The sequence below is a fragment of the Meleagris gallopavo genome, chromosome 2 (genome assembly GCF_905368555.1).
Source record: "Meleagris gallopavo chromosome 2, MGAL_WU_HG_1.1, whole genome shotgun sequence".
In the NCBI taxonomy this organism is placed as follows: domain Eukaryota; kingdom Metazoa; phylum Chordata; class Aves; order Galliformes; family Phasianidae; genus Meleagris; species Meleagris gallopavo.
Window position 1 is genome coordinate 76165586 of NC_139405.1, and position 14802 is coordinate 76180387.

The 14802-nt window shown below is 38.9% G+C and overlaps 1 long non-coding RNA gene across 1 annotated transcript; it reads left to right on the top strand.

The window, feature by feature from the left end:
- Nucleotides 1-302: 302 nt before the first annotated feature.
- LOC146545039 (uncharacterized) lies at nucleotides 303-2709 on the top strand. Its single transcript, XR_014881769.1, has 3 exons — nucleotides 303-395; nucleotides 1150-1320; nucleotides 1465-2709. It is a non-coding gene; the product is annotated as an uncharacterized LOC146545039 (long non-coding RNA).
- Nucleotides 2710-14802: the final 12093 nt, after the last annotated feature.

The window sequence follows — 14802 nt, forward strand, 5'->3', positions numbered from 1 at the left end:
AGGTTTAACATTGTGTATAAATTTCAGATTTTCAGGCAATTGTTCAATAATACCAGATTTGCAAGTAAGATGTTTGACTACATTGCCCTTTCTTGCAAAGAAGCAAGCTGACTAGAGTCTGCCTAAATGTTGTGTCAAGCTCTTTGCTTATGTTGCTTTCTGAATTCTTTTAGAAATGATACATCACACCACCCAAATTGGGTCTAAACTCAAGTAGTGAGTCTCTTTTACTTAAGACTCCTGGTAGAGACTCAGGTGGTCTCAGTTGGCAGTACTGAAATCTGCTATATCTCTTCTGTCCAGTGTTCATGCTGACTGGGCAGTTCTGGACCTTCTCTGTGTCTGAAATATTGCTGGACTTGCTGAGAAATGCTGCCTGAACTGCCAAGTATGGGGTACGTATATTTATGGCAAAGAAGGGGAGGTTATTGGTGGCAGTTGTACAAGCACTGGAGCTGTTTGTTTAAGAAATGAGCTCATAACCTGAATTCATATGTGCAAATTGACGATGCATCAGAAAGTAATGTAAAAGTTCACACACTGATTTCCATGCTCTAGATGTTCATGTTGTGTCTCTGTAGTTTGTAGATGTCAGATTTGTGGATATTCCAGTCTGAAGCACAGAGCCATATCTGGGAGAGAATACTTCTAGAGTTTTTACATGCAGACCATTGGTTTCTTATTTTGTAAAGCAAGAATGTTTAAACATTTTATACAGATAGAATTGATTTTCTGTGGACTATAATGACAGGATAGCAAAGAGTGGGTGTTTTTTTGTAACTTGGACCAAGTTGAACTTCTTGAAGAACAAGCTCTAAGTTGTAAATAGGACTCAGAATAAAACTTCTTAAAATAGTTAATTATAGGAGAATGAACACCAGATCCTCAGCAAATTTGAAAGGTAAATTAACATGTCTTCATTGATGCCAGAGAAGCTGCATCCATTTATACCAGTTGAGGCTGTTAAATTTCCAGCATCTGTACTAATCAGAGGCCTGGAAGTGGGTGGAGGCATGAAATTACTTCAGTATTATTATTACTTCAGCAAGGCCTTCTGCACAGCTTCCTACCACGGGACCACCATGGAGCATTTGTCTGAGGAGAAGTTTTGTTGCATCAAACTAAATGAGTTTCTGTTTTTGCTCTCAGTACTCATTCTCATCAAGGGCCCTCACATGGCTATTCCAGCACTCAAGAATGCATTCAGGAAGGAACTATGATCAAAACTTCTTGGCTGAACTGAAAAATGGAGACTCCATGCAGGACCAATACACTGCTGCATAGCAGTACACCTGGGATGTGCGCTTGTGAAAGACTGAGGTGAGCAGAGTGCAGCAGGCAGGCTCAGATTTCAGTTCTGCTCCACGCTGCATGTCTTGTCTTGCATTGCCTGAAGTGTGAAGTTTTATTTATATGAATGTAGTTTACTTTAATGATTTACTCTGATTTGTTTTTCCTTAACAGATTCAATAGAAAAAAGCCTATACTGCGAATCAGAGAAAAAGCCACGCCAACTGAACTAAGTTGCCTGATGTAGGTTTTTTAAGAGTCAGTGACTGCCATTAGCTGTGGCCCTGGCATATTTCATTTTTTAGTTTTTGCTGGGGTGACAGGTAGATCCTGAGTTGTTTCCTGCTTACAGGTTGCAGCAGATGTCTCAGCTGGAATTAACTCATCTCTCCCAAGGAATGGAGCTTCTCAATATAGACTGCCAGTTGAGTTACCAGCTTCATGAAACAAGAATGGGCACTATGAGAAACAGTCCAACTCCCACCCCCTGTCTGCATGCTCCAGCCACTTACCTTGGCCTTGCTGTGGGACAATGCCACCCCTGGGGGAGCTGATTCAACTCACTAAGTGGCAGAAAATAAGCCCAGTAAAGAAGTGGGAGATCTTTTGCTGTTTTGTGAGATAAATTGCCACAGCAAGGGTCCCAGGAGCATCACAGCTAGCACAAGAAAAGGGATGACATTGCATGAATGGAAGTAAGAGAGGAGGGATGGGGAATGAGACACCCTAACTCCTTTTGAGCAAGCTGGATCCCACCCTGAAAGATCTGCTTATAAAACAAACAAACAAAAGAGTTGTTCTGTGTTTTTCACTGGAATGCCACTAACTGTGTTAATGACAATGGGGACCACCAATAGTGTGAACTCCCTGTTCTAATGCAATACTTCCAGGCTTCTTTAAACTGCATTTTATAAGAGGCATCAAAGGCGAAAAAATACTGCATTAGCTCGATGGGAGCTCCGTGCATACATCAGAAGGCAAATTTGGCCCCCAGTGTTCTCCCTGCAGTGAATTTGAGTCTCTGATAGCATCAGTGCAAGAAGAATAGAGCAGTAGCTTAGGAGGCATGTGGCATTTCCTGGCTGGGTGCAATGGATTCCCCAGCTGAAACCAATAAAAATCAGCTCAGGAAGAATTTTTCAGAAAATCAGTGGTGAAATTGACAGTCTTGAAATGCTCACACAATTCTTGCAGCTGTGGAGTCCTTAAAGTCAATGAGTTCCAGGAAAAATGACAATAGTTCTGGAAACTTTCCCATGACTGCCTCTGGGCAAACATTCAGAATAGCTCGTTTACTCAACGATACTAATTCATTAATCATTAGAGATACTTTTGTTCAGTTGCCTTTGAAGTTGGCCACAACTTTTCTTTTCTCCTAAGATGAAATGTGGTCAATTATATCCATACATAGATTTAACACGGGGCAGGTTCTTCTCTCTGACAAATTATTTACTTGCTTTGTCAACTCAGACTTCTAGCTCTCTGATGTTTCTCAATTGTATACACTGACCAGAAAACGCTGCAAGTCTTATGGTTTTACTTCAGTAGATCAGCTTTCCTTAAAGCTCAGTCCTTAATATCCTAAATAGCTGTAGCAGATTTTGATGTGATTGGTCCTTAATTTTCTTATTAAAGGACAAGTGATTTTTTGTGCTCACATGTAACTATAGCATTATCCTTTAAAAGGCATGACTTGTCCAACTGTACCCCTTCTTCTGGAACTGATAGATTTTGGCAGCTTGCTTGTCTTTCTTGCCTTTCCTTCCATTTCGTTGCTGAGGGGAGACCAGACTTGAAGGCAGATGGTGCTGCAGTGTTCCTCTGGGCAGGCTCAATCTTAACCAGCTCTGATTTTGAATGACTTGGGCCCTTCAACACTGCAGGTAGGTTTGGAAGAGCTCACTCTAACTCTCCTGATCCTCTTGAGTCTCTCCAGTCTCTCTGACAGGCCCTCTCCTCTCCTGTGGTTGAGGTTTCATGAGGCGATTGTCAGTGCACAAGCTTGCTGCTGGTGAAAGGGGCAGGCGTGTTCCTGCGCACATGCTCCATTTGTCTCCCTTCTGTCATCTCTGGGATATGTCCCATCCATTAGTTCACTAAAGTGGTGAAAAGTATTCACTTTTTCTTGATTTGTGTTGTTTTGTTGGGTTAGATTTCTGCCATTTTAGTGAGCTAATTTCACTTTCTAAGGGGTCACATGAGTGCCAGAGCTAGTGAGAAGTAAGGGTAGGTCTTCATAGCTGGCAGCAAGAGAGAGAGCGGAAATGCTGCTGGTTAAACCAAGCAGTTTTGAAAGAAGGTGTCAACATCTGCTGCAGTTCTGATGTTTTTGAGAATACTTTGTGGACTGAGTGTCTCCGAAGAGATCGTATGGACAGGGAGGGTCTGATTTGGGAATCTTCTCAGGGTTCAGGCCTAACATAGGTGCTAAGCTGCTCAGGCTATTCATGCTGTTGTGTTTCCTAGTAGTTGTCCAGAAATGAAATTTGAAAGGCCGAGGGAACTGTGGATTTTAGGCATGTGGAACGTAAGCGTGTGTGGGGCAAGAGATACTACATGTTGCAGTTCTGAATGTTAGTGTCTAAATTTTACCTGAGCTCTGTTTGCCTTTGGGCGCTTCTTCAGTTTGGCTAAGAAAGTCATAGTGGAAGGGACAACTGTTACAGTAGGATATCATACTGGTACTTGGAGGCTATATTTGGGCTTGCAATTTCAGCACGTAGTGCTAAAAATTATCTATGAGGGGAAGCTCAACAAATTGTATAGTAGTCACAGGAGCGCTGTACTGATGCTCCAAAGTATAGCAGAGCAGAGGGGCAAGCTTCTACTTTGCTGTAACATTAGAGACCTTGGAGCAGATCCTGCTGCTGGCTGTTTTGAGGATAGCAGGATTTTCACTGAAGAATAGCAGATGGAAGATTTCCCATCATGAATGGGATTTCCCATCAGCTGATGTCCTAAACTCTAAAAATGTCTACACCATATTTTAATTGTTCCAGGTGTCTGTATCTCAGTCACTTAAATCAAGGTCACATGAGTCACGCTCTGTTTTAAACACTTACACTAGAAGGCAAATTTTGCTCCATTTTTCTCCATTGTCTAGAAAACCTAGATGGACAAAACATTCCTGTATTGATGCCCACGTGATCAGCTGAATCTGGTTTGATGGTCATCGTCATCAGTATTCTTAGCAGTTTCTGTGAGTTCAACAGTTTTCTTACATTCATAGGACCAATATGTGTTTTCCTGATGACTGCTCAGCTGATTTGTAGCTTTAGGAAAGCTGTATCAGTCTTTACTTGAGCAGAAGGGATAAGAACATGAAGAAAACTACAGGCAACCAAACACATGCAAGGATTCCAGTCTGGATGGGACAATTTCGTGGGGAGGAAACAGATCTGAAATTGCCTGTAGTGGATTGAAAAGAAAAAAAAATAGCAAGAGGTCATATTTTCAGTAATCTTCTCTACAACAAGTCAACAAATTCATTTGCTTTAAAAGCTTTATATCAGGAGTTGAAATGCCAAAGTTTACTCTCCTGAAACAACATCTTCAGGATGCAAGAGCCACTTTATTCTGACTGATTGGTGCATGGGAAGTTTAGGGGCCCCATAGTTTTTCAAGGAGTTTGTATACACAGAAATTAGCTTTAGAGATAGAGAAGTCTGTTTTCATTCTTCATTTCGCCAATTAAATTGAATTTCTGACTTGTACTCATGGAAAGTTCAACATTTCTTGAAGGATTCATCTATTATACTTTTCTTTTTACATCCATTGTACTTTATGGGAAGAAGAAAGATTAGTTCCTGTGTGAATAATCCCTGTGTAATTCCTGTGTAAATGTTGGTGAGTTACTTATGCTTAAATGAACCATTTTCTGGAGTCTTTGCCTGTTTTTTTTTTTCAGCACATAGAAAATGTGCTGTTTTCACTTCTTTTTTTCTTGGTGTTTTAACGCAGCAAGAACTGCTGAACAAACTGAATTGGTAATCACATTGTCTTCTGGATACAAGACTGTTAATTATCATAATACACAGATCTGCCAGAATGACATATGTGTAATGATAATAGTGCCAAACATTTTTTTCTCAATCTTCATGTAAGTAAAAACCTAAGAACTTCACGCTTATCCCAGTGTTAAATGGACCCTGTGAAGATGTTGGCCAAATACAGTTTTATGTAGACAACTGCAGTTCTGCTAAATATCTTTCACATTATTTGAGATGGCATATTGGATGGTGTGAAATGATCTTGGAAGAATAAGCAGCCCCGATGGACATTAGCTAATGAAAAATACATGACATATACATTTGGTGGAGCCTGAAGAGGGAAAGGAAGTAAGCAAGAAGTACCAGGCAGAGAGTGAAAGAGAAAGCAGGCCTCTCTCATATTTAGTTTGATGTCATGGGATACTTGGGCCTCTTGGGGACCACATTTACGCACCTAATGCAATCAGCCACTCCTACCACTGACTTCAGGTCTGAGAGTTACACCCATCTACATCAGAGGATGGAAATCTTCCTCAAAGAATGCTTGTCTCTGTGGAGTTTTGACCTTTAAGCTACTCTACTTTGTCATTTGTTTTCTGAGAAGTCTCATATTTGTAATTTAATTCTAACTGCTGTTGCAGTTGGCTTCTAGTATACGGGACCACAGAGATAAAGTAGAGGTAACTTTGTGAAAAAATTTAAGGAAGCAACTATTCTAGTTACAAAATCATGATTGTAGCTGATTTGGAGCTGATTTTGCTCCAAATTCTAAGTTTTCTCTCTTATTTCTTATTAGTCTTAACTGATGAAATAGCACAGGTAAGCTTTCAGGCATATTAGTTCTCTTTCAGATATGAAGCAGAAACAGAAAACTGAAAGTTAAGAGCATAAGTCATTGCATGCTTGAACACTCATGCTTCAGGCCAATCTGTCTGCTGGCTTCAGTGTTAAGCTGGGAGATCATGTAACTGTAGCAGGTGAGAAATGATTGTGTTTTCCTAATTTTTCAGGAAATGAGCTTTTAAGTACTTTTCTACTGGCACAAAAGAAAAGAATTGAGAGTGGAGAAAAGAGGTTAACATCAAGTCTGGACAGACCATCTCTAGCAATACTCTGTGCTCAACACATAATTGGGATTTATCAACATGATGCAGAACTTGCACTTAGGAATACTTATTATATTGCAAAGTGAACACATCATTTGAATCTATCATCTCTCTCCCCTCTGTGTTTCTGATCAACTTACCTATACAATTTCTGACATCTGTACCCTTGATGTCCTTTCCCCTTTGTTTCCAGTCTGTTGTGCCTGTTTTTATGAGATATTACCATATTATGATCTAAGAAATGCAGGTATCTCACTATTCTTGCTTTACTGCTGCTATGACACACTTCTTGCCTTTGTACATTATCCTCCATTCCATCTATACCTCTTAGAACTACCATTCCCTACAGAAATTTCTCCTTGAGTTGTTCTACAGATTCCTTCTGTGATATCTGTCTTTGACTTCCATTGATTCTAAGAAGATATGAGATTATTTAGAACCTTCGAAAAGTCTAGAATGTTTTTAAATAGATACTGAAAATGGATTTAAATGAAGATGGGAAAAACCTACTGAAACTTATTTAATGACTAACACATCACAGCTCATCCATGAGAAATAGTGGTCACCATCTCCACCTTAGCTACTGCATAAAAGATGTAAGCTTCGATTGCTTTTATCTGTGAGCAGTAATTCTCAGTTTGTGTCCTCATTTCTGAAACCATGAACAGTACATTCCCAGTAATTAATTTTAAATTAAGAAATAACAACGGCACAAAAAGGCATGGAGCTCTATGCTGCATTGCTGTGAGTGACCCTTTGAAAGAAAATGAATGGTCTCTGACATTCTTTCTCTCTTCATTGTAGCTTAACTGGCATCAATACAAAGGTTTACATCTGTATTAAAGATGTTGGTGATTGCTGAATGCATGATACATGGATGGCCATTATCATCTGCAGAGAGTTAGTGTACTATACATATAATCAATCAGTTTCTGCTCATGTCAGGAGCTGGCCAGCTCGTTACAGCTCATATCACATTAACCCTTGCAGTGGAACAATAAAAAGCAGAAATATTGTAGAATATGTCGTGAAATTCAAGAAATGAGCCAACCTACCTAATTCTTGCCTGCCAATCACATTAAGTGCATAGGTTTGTTAAACATCAATCCAGGTAGCCTAAACAGTTAGTGTTCAGCCACTCATGTTTAGTCTGAGCCTGTTTTAATCCCTTCTAATCACTTCATAGTGCATTGTACTTCTTATAGTTCCCTATACTTCTGAATGAAAATGTCTGCGTAGATTGAACTTACAATTAGTACAGGAGAACAGTGTGGTCACAGTCAAATACGACTGCAGATGTTATAATTGTGAATGTAAATTGTGGTTGCAGGCCACACTGATGGAAAATTCTGAATTTTGTTTCTGGCAGAATGTAGCGTAATCTCTGCATTGGTATGGCCTCACCTCAATCACCTTGCACAGTTTTGGGTACCACATTGTAAAAAGGACTTAAAACTATTAGAGAGCATCCAAAGGAGGACTACAAAGATGGTGAAGAGTCTGACAGCAAGATGTATGAGGAGCAGCTGAGGTCCCTGGGTTTGTTCAGCCCAGAGCAGAGGAGGCTGACAGGAGGCCTTATGGTGGCTGCAGGTCCTCATGAGGGGAGTGGAAGGGCAGCACTGAGCTTTGCTCTCTGGTGATAGCAACAGAACCTGATGGAACGGCATGGAGCTGTGTCAGGGAGGGTCACGCTGGGGGCTGGAAAAAGATTCTTCATCAGAGGGTGGTCAGGCCCTGCAACGGTCAGGCCCAGGGCAATAGGCACAGCCCCAGGCTGCCAGAATTCAAGGAGTGCTTGGACAGTGCTCTCAGACACAGGGGTTGAATTTTGGGTAGTTCTGTGTGGAGCTGGGAACTGGACTCGATCCTTCAAGAGTCCCTTCTAACTTGGGATATTCCATGATTTTATTGTATTTCTGATTGACAAGAGAGGATTCATTTTCCTGGTTAGAACTGGGCTGCTGTTCAAATTCTAGATGGTCTGATACTGGCTGAAGTCTTGTAGATGGGTTTGAAAACTGGACCTGGTCAGTAGAATAACTGGTGTCATCTGATGTGCTTTCATTTGCCTTCTGTATGATGGACTGGTGGTAAAAGCTCTTGCCCAGGAAGTCAGAAGTGATGAGTGAAGAGCAGGAGGGAGCCTGCACTGGTCCTGCACTGCAGGCTGTATCCAGACTGAGGGCAGAATTTAGATTCCAGACTGTGTTCTCAGTCCTCTGTTGTTCTATTCAAATGGCAAGTTATTGAACTAAAGTAAAAACACATTGAAAACATGGTCTGGAAGGGCAGGTTTGTAATGTGCATATATTCCAGGAAAGTAAGCTGGTAAAATAATAGAGGAAATACTGCATTTGCTGGAGAAGTTAAACAGAAATTAAATAATAAAGCTAGTTCAGATGCAAGATACAGAGATTAAGAGCGTTTATTGACTGTATTAAAAGGAAATCAGATAATCAATCTTGTTTCATAATCTAGAAAAGACCTTGCTGCTCTACTGATGCTTCAGGACCATGATGCTGGCTTAACTAGTTGCAACAAGTATTGTATGAGGCTGATCTTCAACAATAGCTAGAGAAAAGATTAGCTACCTGGAAATCAGCCATTTTGCCATTAATTTTTCAGGAAATAGGAGAAAAAAAAACAAAGAACATCATGTTTCAATTGTTGTGACAGAATTAAATTAACATGACTATGCCTTTCTATGCTCAAGTAATTGCCAGGCTTTACAGGATGTTGAATTTGCACTGAGGGATAGCCCATGCCCATGTCAGAAATCCAAAGATGTCCTCAGATGTGCTCCCACCTCTTGAAATAACTGAGCTGAAATCTGAAACCCGGTGAACAGCCAGAGAACCTCTTAAAATAGCCTAAGTATTTTCAGTGAGATGATGACATCTTTGAAACTGTAGTCAGGCTCTGAAATAGACAGTAGTAAAACTGAAGCTTCTGGAAATGCAGACCCAGACCCTGGCACAGATGAGTGCTCCTCACTCTGGGTTTGGTTTACAATTGTTGGCATAATTTTTGAGTTACTAGAATTTCAAGAATAAGAAATTCTTCTAATCTAAACAAGTAAAATAGCACTATAAATATAATTTAATCTTCACTGTGACTAAATTAATTGGAACAAGAAGTTATTAAACACATTCCAATTCATTACCATTGCTTCTCTTAAATTTTATGTGAAGCAGGAAGCTGCAGTTGAAAGCGGTGAAAGACAAAGGTCTCTGACTGGGCCAAGGATGTGACACAGCTGGGAAAAAGGGAAAATATAAATCTCAGGCAAGATACTGCTAGCAGAAGCATTAAATAGAGAGGATTTTATTTTATGTGACACTGATATGACTTTAGCTGAATTCTTACACAATTTCATCTGCGTGGCTTAAAAAAAACCACAAAATATTCAAAGTGGAACAGGTGCAAAGTATGATGACAAGATAATCAATGGAAAAAGAAGCTTGCTTCAGGAGAGCATGACAAAAAAAGAAAGAAAAAAGGTATATAGCCTGTCTGTTAAAGTTGAGTAGGGATGTTAATATTCTTTATAAATACACTTTGTGGGTTGGGAGAGTGGTAGTAAACATGATTGGGTATCTAACTCTGGAAGGCAGGCACACAGCTGAAAACTGACACAGCTACATTCAGGCTGAAATTTAGAAATTCATACCCATTGATACCTAACCCTAATCAGGGTCAAATCTTCATTGAGAAAGAGCCAAAAAAAAAAAAAAAAGAGGAAATAGAAGAGAAGAATTAAGGTAGGAGAGGAATTGATAGAAAATGAAAATGATGCTTGTGCTCATCAGCAATTTTACTGCTACAGTATGAAGCCTTGTTTTGCCTCAGACAGAACTGGTTACTTAAATGCATAGTTCATTAGAAATGTGCTAAGTAGCATTAATCTACAATTATATCTTTAGGAAAACTAAGCCAGATTTTGTGTGTGTGTTGGGTTTTTTTTTCCTCTTTTTCTTTCTTAACTTTTATGAGAGGTATGGCATAAAGCTTCAGGTTTCATGTCACAGTAATAAGTCTGAATAGGACTGGTTGTTAAGACAGATGCCTGTGTGATACTGAAGTACAGCAGGTTTATGAATAAGGTTCTTTTAACCTTAAAGTAGAAAAATGCTTCTCAGATTAATATCTTTACATTCCCGTGTTTCATTCACTGTATAGAAATGGTTGAGAGAAGTCATCCTTGACAATGCTGCGTGCCAGAATCTGTCTACCAAGACATCTTTCAAGCACTTGGGATTGTTAGTTTTTTAATGCCTCTAAGAGTAATATAAGAGAGAAACTGAGGACATTGCAGCAAGAGTCAAGGGCAAAATTGCTGAAGTTACTCCAGTAGAAGAGGAAAAGAAATTATTTCTTACTTTCTCTGGGAAAATTCATTACATTTCTCACCACATCCAGTCTGGAAGCATAATTGCAACAAAGATATTCAAAGATGTTTCATAATTATCTCTTTATCTTTCAATCCCAGGTCTGCATCTACTTCCAGTCCCAATGAATTCACTAGAAGAATGCATGCCATTAGAGCTACCTGAGGATCTCTTGCAGTTTCCTCACCAAAATTTCTTTGGATTCCTTTTGAATCTGAATTCCTTTTGAAATAGTTTATTGCTGTGATACAACAAAAGCCTGTTTACCTAACATGTAGGTAAATACATGATTGCTGTTGTCGGATGACCTTCTGGAATCAGTATAAGACACTGGAGTGGCTCTTGTTGATCCCTATTTTACCTGAACTGTTTTTTCAAGCCCTAATTGTTAAACAGCATGTAGAGTTTTTAACAGTATTGATAAGCTTTGTCCTAGAGCTGTGAAAATATGAATTTGGGGTTTGATGGGCTTTTTTGGCTTTCTATTTTACACGATTTGTAGCTAGGAGCTCAGAAAAAAATACCACTTTTACTTAGGTGTATTCTACATAGAATTGCATCAGGTTTCTCAGTACTTCATATGTCTGTCCTCCTGGATCTTAATGGCCTCGGAATATTTTTTCTAACATTTCACTGTCTTTCTTTACTATTGGAAGGGTTTTCATTAATACATTTGTTACTTATGAGCTCTCTCTTTCTGTCCCAACTCTCCCAGAGACGGAGAACAGGTTTGCTTTTCCCTTCTGCCTCTTACCTGTTGGATGGTAACTGATGAGTCACGGTCTGAACCACTGATTGAACTTGGGGAAAGGACCTGGTCAGCCCTGGGAGCACAGGTGAAAGCAATTGTGATCCGAAGGGGTGGAGCCTGGCTGTACCTCTCTTAGACTTCATTTAAGGGCTGACTACTAATGGACGAGGATCTCTGGTCGGAGATTCCTCCCTGTGGAGCCTTTCTTGTGAGCCTAGATCTTTGGAGACAGGTCTCCTTTGAGACACCATTCCATCCGCACTAGTCCCTTTGCTGTTATATTCCTATATTGCCCTTCTACTGCATTAATCTTTCTGATTGTAACACCTGTTTTGAACACTGTTATTTGTATGAGTAGCAGTGAGTAAAGGTGAAATCCAATTTCTTGCTCTAGAACTTTTACAACAAGTAAATGTGCTGTTAAGGTGCTCAGGTAGCTTCAAGCATCGCTTGGAGCGGATGCAGGGGAAGACAGCACCAGTGTGACTTTACTTACAAAATACAAGCAGGGTGACATACAATATGGCCGCAGCTGGGGCTAGATATAAGTACTGATGCTGTGTAGCAGGGGGCAAGAAACTTAGGAAAACATCTATAATGATGTCTACTGGGACAATAATTTTAATGGGACCATTGTAAGTTTGTAACTTTTAATGAGTGTTTCTCTGACATTAACCTAAATAGTGTTAATTTACTTCAACCATAGGTCACACCAGCTATGGAATAGCATTTCTGAGTTTGAAGGCTAGTGTTTTGTCTGCATGTTGTCCCTATCAACACTGCTCTTTACATTGGAACTGTTGAACCATTGTTGGAGCATTTTATATACTCATTTTCTTCTATAGTGTTGCAATTACAGAAAGTGTTATGCTTTTTGATGTAAGTTAAATAAAAGCTTAGAATTTTATAATGCTCCAAAGTTCTTTTTTCCAAGCATTAATGACCAAGTAATGCACCTAAAAGGAGAGACTGAGAAGCGTTTTGATATGAGATATATTTGTTGGCTTTGGTTCATTTTGATATTATCTGGTGCTATTGAAGGGACTGTTCTCCTTTTGGCTGGGGCTGACCTTACTTGACTGCAAGATAAAAATTCAGGAAGGAGCTTAGCCCAGGCTGCATCTGTCACTGAGATGGGCACTACCGTGATTCATCTTGCATGTTTTCAGCGGCAAGTCTAAGGTAAGATGTCCTAGTTCGGAAGCACTTTCCTTCCTCCTTTTCACCACACCTATGACTTAAGATTATCTTTGAATAAGTGTTTGACTTCTGAATAATCACCTTGAGACGGCATAGAATGAATCAATCAATACTGTTTAGGAAGAAGGTAATTTGAAATATTTGAAAGCTAGTACTGTGATCTAGTTGGACTTAATTATAGCAGGTCTATTTTGAATAGCATGCTTTGGTAGTGGTACTCTCCATAATTTTTATTTTACTTACTAGTGCTGCTGGTTCCATTGCTAGCTCATGAGAAGTTAGTGTTTTTTTTCCTTTGCTCAACATCATGTGTCGATAGGCCATTTAAAAATATTTGCTTAGCTTGTAGTAGTTATGCTATCTCTTGGACAGCACTTGCTTGAGATAAATAAAATGTGGTCAGTTTACACAGATTAAAAACATGTGATTTGAAACAAACATTCATTTAAGGAAAGGAAACATTTGGAACTTGTTAGTTTTGTGAGCATTTCTTGCAAATAGATGTAATTCTAATAGTCTTGAGGATCTATGCAAAGAAAAGAAGGACTTTATCTTCCTTGACCTGTGAAGAAGAATGATTGGCAAGTATTGGGACTTAATTTGTTGGAAAACAAGTGATCTCATGGCTTAAATGGCTTTGTCAGTGAGTGTGGTAAGAATTATGAAGACGCAAGTCACAGGATATGAAATAAACTTGGTTCCACATTGTTTGGTTATCATAAATGTTTTCAGTAATGCACTTACTCTAGTATTTTCTGTGTTGATGTACAGTAACATCTGTTGGTTAGAGAAGTCCAATTTTTAATAATTGTCTTGACAAGGCACAAAAAGATCAAGTAGCTTGCTCAAGGTCAAACAGAGAGTGAGATTTAGTTTGTGTTTGCAAAGAAATATTGCCTGGATTCCAGCTTTCTACTTAGCTGTTAGAGCTCTTATTCTCCTTAATACTTAGAACTGGTTCCATATAGCATATGATTAAAGTGGTTATGGCTACAGCTTCAAGAAACGCAGTTATTTGAGTTGGAACTTGAAGCACTTCTATTCAGAGTGCCAATTAAAGATATTAGATAGAAAAGTAAACAAAGCATGATTTTGTAATATATATCTCTAATCAAATGGGAAAGCTAAGCTTGCATCTGCTAACAGCGTAATTACTAATATGCAGTATTCTAATGCAGCTGCACAAAAATATTTTTACATTTTTTCCACTCAACCAGGGATAGAAAAAAAATCAACTCTCATGTATTTTTTATTTGACAAACAGAGCTGGGAATTTTAAGAACACGATACTCCTCTTAAATTTTTTATTTACTTACAGAAAGATGTTTCACTTTGAGGTATTTTTGTGATTAAAAATAGTTCTCTGTGAAGAACATCTTGTGAGTTTAAAAAAAAAAAATTGTTTATATTTTAAGATGTAATATGTCTATGGGAATAATAGCAGTTCCAGTCTTGTAATAAAAATGTAGGCATGTGATGTTGCAAAATCTAAAATGTTTCATACTTATTCCCATTACATCTTTTTTGACAAAATACTGTTTGTATCAACTCTCAGCCCAGTGAGTTGATACAAATGTGTAATTTCTGTATTCAAACCATAAAAGCATTCAAATGGCATCAACAGTTCAGAATAAAGGTTCTTTTTATTCTCCTTTGCCTCCAATGATAATTGTAAGCTTGGAATGAGGTGGAACAGCCCCAACCCCTGTGTTCTCTTGCAGCTCCAGCTCCTGGCTCTTCATGATGGAAGAGACCAGGCATAGCTGAACGTTTCTTCATGTTACAAAGAGATGTTGGTTCACCACAGTTTTTTGAGATAAGCACTCCTAACCCATCCTACAAATCTCTGTAATGATGCTCAGTTTGCCTCAATGTATATTTTAAAATGGTATTTATAGACTTATCCCAGAGATAACGTCATGCTTTTTAGCTTGCACTGTTTCAAGCTTTCTATTGTTCAGGCCTGTCTAGAATAATTTTAATTTGGAAAATTTACAATGCATTTGAGTTTGCTGCCTACACAGTAATATCTAGACCATGGCAGAAAGAACATTCCCTTTGAATTATATTTAATT